Source organism: Gopherus evgoodei, chromosome 2 (genome assembly GCF_007399415.2).
Source record: "Gopherus evgoodei ecotype Sinaloan lineage chromosome 2, rGopEvg1_v1.p, whole genome shotgun sequence".
NCBI lineage: Eukaryota > Metazoa > Chordata > Testudines > Testudinidae > Gopherus > Gopherus evgoodei.
In genome coordinates, this window is record NC_044323.1 from 48782508 (window position 1) to 48793210 (window position 10703).

The following is a 10703-nucleotide window of genomic DNA, read 5'->3' on the forward strand; positions in this document are numbered from 1 at the left end:
TTCTACAATACAGTAGCAGTTGTGGCCTATTTTGACCTATCCTGCAAACACCAGTAGTAGAGTACTCAATATATCCTTTTGGACATGGACCAATATTCACTTCAAGAATACCAGTGGAAGCCTGACAGAGGCTCCAAGTAGTGGCAAATCCATTATGGGGGAACTTTGCAGTGGAAAGTGGCTACATCTCCATTCTAGCTAATGGTGAAGAAGCATGATTAAGATTGATTCAGTGCCTACCCTAAGCAGCTTCTAGCAGCCAGGTTCCTGTACAATCCAGACTGCATGCCTCCCATCAAGGAGAGGATGTGCAACACCACCAGCTCCCTGGGGCTGAATCTGTCTTCCATAAATGCTGACTTCCTGCATCAGTTTTGGTGAATCTTGGCCAAGATCTTTTTGCTCACTATGATCCAGAGACTATCTCTAATAAAATCCAACAGATGATATGACTCAAACTGAGTGAGTCATTCACAAGGAATAATTCCTCCCTTTCTGCCTGCAATATATCTACATCAGACTATGATTTCCTCTAATGTATTTATTAATCAGATTATTATTTTAAATTATATGACTTAATCTGACAATTGTCATTCACAGTTTTTTAACTGTACCACAAATATTCGATATTTGAGCTGCGTTGTGCAGTTGTGATTGGTCAGATGAGATATGATATTGTTTCTGGTGCCTGACTGAATTAGCACATGTAATGAATCTTCACATGTAAACACTTGCACATGCATAACTAAAATTCAGTGTCTGAACATTTTTGCCAGTAAAAATTGGTCACTAAATATATGAAGAATATAAGAATGGCCAGACTGGGTCAGACCTATGGTCCATCTAGCTCAATATCCTGTCAGGTGCTTCAGAGGGAGTGAACAGAACAGAGCAATTATATTGGGATCCATCCCCTGTCATCCAGTCCCAGCTTCTGGCAATCAGAGGTTTAGGGAAATCTAGAGCATGGAGTTGTGTTCTTGACTATCTTGGCTAATAGCCATTGATGAACCTATCCTCCGTGAACTTGTCCAGTTCTTTTTTGAACCCAGTTATAGTCTCGGCCTTTACAACATCCCCTGGCAATGAGTTCCACAGGTTGACTGTGTGTTGTGTGAAGTATTTCCTTATGTTTATTTTATTTAGGGAAAGAGAACATAAAATTGGCACAGACATGGCCATTGTGAATTCATTTAAAAAATCCAAACAAATATTGATGGAAATGTAGTCGCATTATTTGCCCAATTCAGATTTTGACCCACATACTATACAGGAGCATATTACATCTACGGAGGGGATTGGCATTCACAAAGACGAAGGTAGTGGTTTAGAAGTTATTGTTTCGCTACAAATACATTATTGTTAAAATGGAAGAGTTGAAAATGGCCTAAACATTTTAAAATGCAATCTTAAATAAATCAGTAAACTGATCCATTGATACTGATTGTAAAAAATATAGGATTAGATCCTCTGCTGGTATAAATCAGCATGGCTGAAGGAACTATGCTTGTTTACAACAGCTAAGGATCTGGCCCATAGTATATAAGAGACATCTCACAAACAAAGGATGTTCTGTTTCTTTCATAAGTGAAAAACACTTCATAACTCTGGAGTACCATTGGCATGAATAAGTTATGAAAAATCTTCACAACCAAAAGAAACATAATCATCCTTCATGTATAACAGATTTGTTTATTCTGCAAAGATTCATTTCAGTTGATTAATTATCAGTATCTGCTGATGGTGGAGGTAACAAGCCACCTCTGATGAGAGAATTATTGGCGTACATGCTCAGAATATTTATCACCTAACACATTGTATATGCTTAGAATATTTATCATACTATACACTACTATTATTTAAAAAATTTCCAACTAGATACAAAATATAAATTGCACTCCAGATACATAAAATAGGTATATTTTTTCCAGGATTTTTTTTTGGAGAGGGATTTTTAAAAAAATAAATCAATAGAAAATGAATAAGATGCAGTCATGTGTTTGTATGTCAAATCTTTTGCAAGTGCTAAGCTTTGCTGCTCTCTGTGTTAAATCATTGTTATTCTGAACTAGTAAAAGATTTGCATAAGTGCAAATGGCAGCTTCTAACAATGCCATCAGAATGATTTTAGCTGATACCAAATGGAATCTGTGCCAGCTAGTTGCTTGCTTGTTGACCATTATTCACAGATGTGTCAGGAAAATGGCGGTTCAGCTAGAAGGAAATCAGTCCCCCCACTCCTCAATTTCATTTATCACTTAAACAAAATTATACTATGTGAACTGAAATCAAATACAAATGAAAGATTAAATTTTCTCCATTCTAAAATATTTATGCAAAGAAATAAATCTTGTAATAAAAAGTACACTAATCACTATAGAATAAAGGGGAAAAGAAAACCTAGGCATCTCTTAAGTATTTAGCATTCAGATTTCAGTTTTTCAACATAGCATGTACATTTACACTTTCCAAAGTGACTTTATTCATCAATATGAACAGTATTTAAAATTATAGAGGTGTTTATTCACAGTCAGGCCATATAGAAATAATCAACAAATATCTTCACCAAGACCATTCCCATTACTAAACAAGGTCACCATTTTTTTTAACCAGACTTTATGTAAAAGATTTACCATCATTCTTATTTTATATATAGATATATATGCCTAATATTTTCAGAGCATAATATAGAAGCTGTGCTGCCTAATGGCAAAAGTTCTGCATGACCTGCTAACAACTTCTTCCTCCTAGTTCTGAAAATATGAACATTTTCTTGCATTGAAACTGTTTTATTTCATTTTCCAGACAACTGACATTTTTCCCCTCTCCTCACAGGTTGGATTTGATGTAAATCAAATTGATTTAAATCACTAGTCAGGAAGACTTGAATTAATCATGGATTTCTACATAAAAGTGCATTCTTGTTGATTGTTATAACCTTAATACATATTCTTCACAACTCAGAGATAGATGTAGGTTTCATTTTTAGAAGGTACACACCATACATGTTTAAAGTGATTTATTTTGAAAACTTTTCAGATTAGTTTTACAGCTATATCAGAAAATGAATGATTGTTTGGTTATTTCATTTACCAAAGGTAATTGAAGCAGATATTTATGAAGTCATTGGGAGGTGAACTATCTCTAATTCAACAGGTTAATCATTAATATTTGGAGGATTTTCTTGCCATTCTGTATTAGGAGGAGAACATCACCAGACAGACATTTAAATTATTTTATTTAATTAAAACAAAAGTGTTATGTATTCTGGATTTTTTTCTTCAACAGCAAACATATAATATTTTAACAAAACAAGCATCTGAATTTTTGAATTTAGTTAACCATTCAAGTTTTTTAAAATCAGGTTTGTTTTTGTTAAAATTGTTTTTAACTAAAATAGTTAAATAAAAATTGAAAAAAAAATCCACTATGTCAGCCAGGTCAATATGAGAAACTTAAAATATTGGCTTCTTCAGCTAACTCCATCGTCTTCACCTTCAGTTTCCTTTTAGTTCATAATATGGAAAAGAAAAACAAGCTTTCCTGCTTTTTTCAGGTCCCAAACGATTTCTCAGTTTGGAATGAATTAGTCCAAAGGAAGAAAATATTCTTTCTACACCGACAGAAGAAACTAATGCTGTTAAAAGTGAGATTATCACTTCAACAGTCTCTAAATCCAAGTGCTTAAGTGACTTCCACCAGTTCACTGGTGTGACTTTCTTTAAAACTTCATCAACAAACATATATTTCTTGAATGGTTCATCCTCAGCTGTGAAGTTTATTATAGTTGGCATTATGGAGGGATGATTGCTGGATGTTCATGTCATAGCCAACTCCTCTTCTTTGGCTGTTAAGGTTTGACCCTGGTACCAAGTACTGAGAATATTTGCAAGAAAATGGGCTGTAGACAGTGCTTGTCCCGTTCTTTTTTTAATGCCTGTTGTTTAACTCTGTCAGTGCATATTTCTCTTTTTAAGATCTCACTCGGTTCCTTCCACCTTTCAACAGCATCATCAATAAAACAAGCTATCTCCCTGCCTTTTGTTCAAGGCTACAGAAATAGACTTCAGGGTACTCAACATGTGTTCAAGATTTTTCTTAAGCCGAATGTTGAGAACTTTGGCTGTGACAGTGTCATCTATTTTTTCATGATTTTGTTCACAAACTGTCATCAGATTAGACCAGTTCTTGATATAGTGCTCAAAACAGTCCACTGAGTTCCATCACACATCTTGTGGGAGAGTTAGCTTGGTTTCTCCCACCTTTTTCAGAGCAGTTGCTGCAAAGTATTTGCAATTTCAACAACATTAGCTTTTATTTCTGGAACACTGAAGTCTTTGGCTAGTGGGTGCATCAAATGAGCACTGCAACCATATGTTATTAGCTTGGGACTCTTTTCACTATCTTCTAAATTTCTTCTCATCTTGGATACATTTGCAGCATGGTCTGTGACCAAGCTGCATACTAGACATTTGAATTTTTTATAACAGTTTGTTATAGCTTTTATTGCTACTTCTTGTAAGTATTCTGCTGTATGTGCATTTCCTGATGTATCAATTGTTTCTGTAAGGAAGACATTCCCTTCTTCTGTTGTCACACAAGCACATACAATAGTATCATTGCGGACGTTGCTCCAGTCAACAAGACTCAGGTTAACAATTTCACCTTCTAGACCTTCGGCATACTGCTCAATTTCTCTTCATACACTTTACCTAGCAATTTGCCTGCGGCATCTGCTCTATTGGGTAGACTGTATCCTGGTATTAATGACTGAACCATGTTAATGAAGTGTGTGTTCTCAATTATACAGAAGGAGAGTTTGTTGCGTAACAACCAGGCATGTTCCTTTCATCATCTTCAACGCAGTTTTCCTCCTGAGAAGGAACACGTCTCATGATGTTGTTTCATTCGGGAAACCAGGCCTTGCATTTCTTTGTTGCACTGTTTGCATTTTGCACGCATGCCTGCCTTGCCCACAGGTAGAGGAACTTCATTAAAATATTCCCAAACTGGGTGTCTTTTATGGCCTGCTGCATTTATATGTTTTCCCTTTTAGTGAGAGAATGGTATGGTAGATCTCAAATCAATGAAGGCTACACTCAGAAAGACCTCAAGACTTCTGGAATACTCTGCTCAGTTTCACTTTTGTTTCTACTGCCTGTCCCTCCCTTCTCACATTTATCTCCAGACTTCTACTTGTCCAGATCTATTCCGCTGCCCAAAATCTTCTATTCATTGAACTTTTTGAAACTTTGCACTTTTAGAGAGAAGTAAGGGATTGACTCTGTGCACACAAATTTGCAGAGGGACAATAGGGTTGAGGTCTGTTATTTCTCACCTCTGTATAGTATTTATTTATTTAAACACATATATGCTGTTACAAGCATATTATCTCTGGAGACAAAAATCAACAGTTTGAGAACTGCAAAACTGAGCTCTCTGATGGTATCTTCTAGACTGAGCACTGAGTCCCATTGGGTAGATAGAAAGATTAACCTAAATAATCTGTACAGAAGATCCTGGAACCCCATAAGATTGGGTCCCTACTCCATGAACTACTGGAACTCATTTACAAAACTTTTCTTAACCATTACATGAATATATTGTCTCATACTATAGAATTAGAATTTATAATACCTATTCCATGATGAGATATCTTTGAGCTATAATGTATCTTACTTAAAATGATCTTTAGATAGGTTTTTTCCTCAAAAAGCATTATCAAAAAAATCTGATTCAAATTAAAAAAAGCAATTTTTTAAAATTTTTTTAAAAAAAATCATTGATTTTTATCCACCCTGTCTCCTCATGATATTAAAGTTATTATTATTTATTAATTTTCATTAGCACCCACTTCTACATGTTAGGTTTTTTTCTCCAGTGCTCAGGAGGAATGGTTCATGCTCCAGAAATCTCACACTCTAAGGCAGTGATACTCAGACTGAGGCTTGGGAGCCGCAAGTGGCTTTTTAATGTGTTTCCTGTGGCTCTTTGCAGCATGTGATATTAAAAAAATGTGTGATTTAATTATTAATCAACCTATGTTATTAACCAGACAGGATACTTTTACTATGCTATTAACAAACTGTAGTTGATGAAGTAATAATACTTGGTCAGTCATTATCTGTGAGAATAATATATATATGTATAAATGAAATATTTCCCATCATACTGTTTAAATATGAATATATAGTACTATAGTAAACAAAACAATGAATTCACACAACTGTGGTTCTTTTGGGTAATACTAATAGTTAATTTAGGTCCTAAATAACTGATGTCTGAGTATCTCTGCTCTAAGGGCTTGATCCAGTAACCATTTGAAGTCAGAGTATTTCCATTGACTTCAATAAGGTTTGGATCAAGCTCTATGGATACTATCTACTCAGTATTTATGTCTTTTTCCATTGTCACTGTCTCCGAACATCTGATAGTTGTTCTGGTAGATAAAGACGATCTGGATAAAAATAAAGTTTAAAAAGGTTTTAAGAGGTTACAAAATCTCATTAAAATTTGAAAGATGGGGGTTGCAGATATTCTACTTAATAGGAGAATTTAACAGAGAATTTTATCAAAAAGTCCAAACCATTCTAAGACCTCAGTGGCAGGGGCTTCATTTGCAGTTGTCCCCCAAGTCTTTTCATAGGTCTATATTCTCCATTATGGTTTCCACTTTTTGCTACCCTGGCAATTTTGAAATATATAATATATAATCATATATAATGTCACCAGGCCTCAGTTGGTCACAGCTGAGAATGCCAGATTCAGGTCAAACTGTTGAGAAATAGGGCGGACTCACCCCAAACTGGAGGTTATTCTATCAGAAGATTATATCAAACCAGTAACAAAAGTAAATTTCTGTCTCACCACACTGGTTTACAAGAAATCAGAAAGGCAGTCTTCTTCGGCATCCCAGCCTTTCACTACCCAGACACTGGACTCTATCATGAGTGGTTATTTAACACCATCTTAATCAAACAAAGGGTTCTTCTGATCCCAAGAAATGAGCCACATAGCCAGGCCAATATATAACTCAGATCTTAATAAATAATCATGCTGCTGCCAATCCTTTAGTAACTAAAATCTAAAGTTTTATTTATAAGAGAAAAGAAGGAGAGAGTTAATAATGGTTAATAGATCATGTACAACAAATAATTGCAATGTCCTTATATCAAGTTTGTAGCAGTGATGTTATCGACTGCTGGCTGTAAAGTCTCTGGTAACTTCCAAAAGATTGGAAGGTCCTCAGTCCATAATTCAAATATGCTCCTTTTAATTGTAAGGCCACAGTATAGAGAATCAGAGCAGGAAAGAGGCAACATGGAGATGAATCAAGGGTCTTTTATACTCTCTCCCATGTGCTTGGAATTTTACTGTCCCAAAACAAAGCTCACAAATTACTGGCACAAGATGGAATCCAGGGTCACATGAACAAGTCACATCCCCTTACATGGCTTGCTGACCCACAGGGGCAGCCATTGGCCACTTGGAGGTGAGGCATCTGCAGGAAAAGCTTTTTGGGTGGAATGAGTTTCTCCTACGGCCCATTGTGAGAGTTAAGTGTCTTTGATGAGCCATCAACTTGAATAATCGATTCACAAGGTGCTGGCTAGACTGCATGTAAATTACCTTGTGGGTATTACCCCAAGAACAAACACAATGGTGATATAGGCATATAGCCAATATTCATAACTTCAGATACAAAAATGCTACATGTATATAAACACGATAATCATCTCTAGCAAATCATAACTTTTCCATTGACACCTTACATGATATAATTGTTACAAGTTTTGTTGCAATTGTCTAGCAGTAGTAATACTAATGATAAACATGGTCACACTTCAGTCATACAGCATCATAAATGTACTACACCTGTACTCGATATAACGCTGCCCAATATAACATGAATTTGGATATAACATGGTAAAGCAGCACTCCGGGGGGAGCAGGGCTGCGCACTCCGGTGGATCAAAGCTAGTTCGATACAACATGGTTTCACCTATAAAGTAGTAAGATTTTTTGGCTCCCAAGGACAGCGTTATATTGGGGTAGAGGTGTATATATTGACAACTACCCCTCACCCCCAGAATTTTTCTGAAATGATGCACCTGATCAATGAAACCAAGGATCCTGGCATGGGAACATTTTATACAACTTTCCAGTATGTCACTTTTTACAGAGACTAATGCATTGTGTCTACTTCCTGTCCAAGATCTAGTGCTTTTACAATAAAATTTCCACAAAATATTTCATCTCTCTCTCCACCCTGGTGTATTCGTTTAGACGGAATACATGGGCCAAAGGTGTTAACATAATTCAGTCACTGTCCAACATTAAAAAGTGTCAAACAAAGTTCGGGGGTTGGTATACAGAGACCTCCAGCTCCTTAGTAATATGGCAAAAAGTAGTTTTGGCCTTTTATTAAAGATGAGGAAAAGAAGAAAAAACAGCTAAAACATTTGAAATGTACAGTATGAAGTAAAGCATTCGTTTTTACAACATCCCTTGTTCCGTTTTCCTTTAGCCAGAGAGAGTTTTTAGAAGAACCCCCTTGTCTGACTGTCTGTTAGATGGTATCAATGGTAGTAATAACTGCTCTTTTGGGGAAAAGCGAGGTGTGTTGAGATGGGTGGAGCTGCTGCTGTTTTAGGGTGTAGTCCAATCCCATTTCATCCCAAGTGGTGTTTGGTATTCAGCTGGAGCTTGTAGAGAAGGCAGTGTTATCTGTATTCCTTTCTCTGGCTAAAGGAGTTAGGATGAAGAAGGTCCAGTGTCCCAGGAAATGGTGGGGGTGGCAGCCATGATGCTGAAGGTCGCTCCAGTAGCTTCTGTTTGTTCTTCTTTTTGTACCTTTTCCCATCAACTTTTGTGGCTATGAATTACTGTGACATCTTATGAATGTACATTCACTTTTTACAAATAAACTTACAATTAGGGTAAATGTGTAGGCCCAGTTATCAAAACAACCTCCATTCCCCTCTGTGTTTTATTTCAAAACAGCAGTTTTAGAAGAAACTACATCCAATTTAGACTAAGGAATCAATATCTAGACTACAGTGTCTGTGTAGCACCCAAAGTGATTTCTAAGGATTTCTGTCCAGTTGGCGATCAATCCCTTCACTCCCATTTAACTTTCCAGCAGTAAGTGATGAACATGAAAGAGAGTAACAGAGAATATCCTCTTCATTTCAATAGCCCCCTTGAGGCATCCATAGTTCTGAATTTATCTAGTCCATCTCCCTCATTGCCTTTCCATCTTCTATTAAGGGATATATCTGAAACTAAGAGCACCCTTTTCCATAATGCCCCAAACCAAAGTACAGCAATACTTCGGAATAATAAAAAGCAAACCAAGGAACTATTTATAAGATTCCCATTTAATAGATTTTAATATTAACATTTATTATTTCTATAAGGGAACTGCCCTTAGCCCCCCTCTCTGCTAGGCATTGTATGAACATATAACAAAGAGACAGCCTTACTCCCTAAGAGGTTATTTTAAGAGTAGAAGGGACCTCTATGTCATCTAATCCAATTTCCTGCACTAGAATTTCATAGTCTGGTCTTTCATGAAGGATTTTTTTACTTTTAGGGAGATTATTCAGAATAGAAAAATATTGGGAAAGGTCACTAGTTAATTGATAGGGATGTCAATATCATATCACATAGTATACAAGAACATCACAGAAAGCAGAGGGGATTTTAACCACTCTGCTGTGCAACATCACAGGCCAGGAGTAGGTCTCTCCTCATGTCAGAAGTCAGCCCTATGTGCGGGGAACAGGCAGTAGCAGGAATGAAGAGCAGAGCAGCAGCAGTGAAAAGCAGTAGAACTTGGTGGAAACTGACCCACGCCCCACTCTATCCCTCAAACAATCCACATTTTGCTTTCTCTGTGTCACACGAATAGCAAGCTAAAATGACACCGAGCATGATTCTGCAGCCATTCTGCTTGCAGATTTCCCACAAAAGTCAACGGGAGACCCGAGTGCAAAGCTGCTGTAGAAATGGATCCTTACTTTCCAGTCAATTTGGAGATACTATATTATGCTGCTAAAACTTGCTGAAGGTAGTGAAACATCATGAAGCTGCTGGAGCTACTCCTAACTGTTGGATGCCCAATTTCATTTTAATCCCATTATTTTATCGTGTTTATTCAGTGACTTTTCAGAGATTCATAGATTCATAGACTCTAGGACTGGAAGGGACCTCGAGAGGTCATCGAGTCCAGTCCCCTGCCCTCATGGCAGGACCAAATACTGTCTAGACCATCCCTAATAGACATTTATCTAACCTACTCTTAAATATCTCCAGAGATGGAGATTCCACAACTTCCCTAGGCAATCGATTCCAGTGTTTAACTACCCTGAAAGTTAGGAACTTTTTCCTAATGTCCAACCTAAATCTCCCTTGCTGCAGTTTAAGCCCATTGCTTCTTATTCTATCATTGGAGGCTAAGGTGAACAAGTTTTCTCCCTCCTCCTGATGAAACCTTTTAGATACCTGAAAACTGCTATCATGTCCCCTCTCAGTCTTCTCTTTTCCAAACTAAACAAACCCAATTCCTTCAGCCTTCCTTCATAGGTCATGTTCTCAAGACCTTTAATCATTCTTGTTGCTCTTCTCTGGACCCTCTCCAATTTCTCCACATCTTTCTTGAAATGCGTTGCCCAGAACTGGACACAATACTCCAGTTGAGG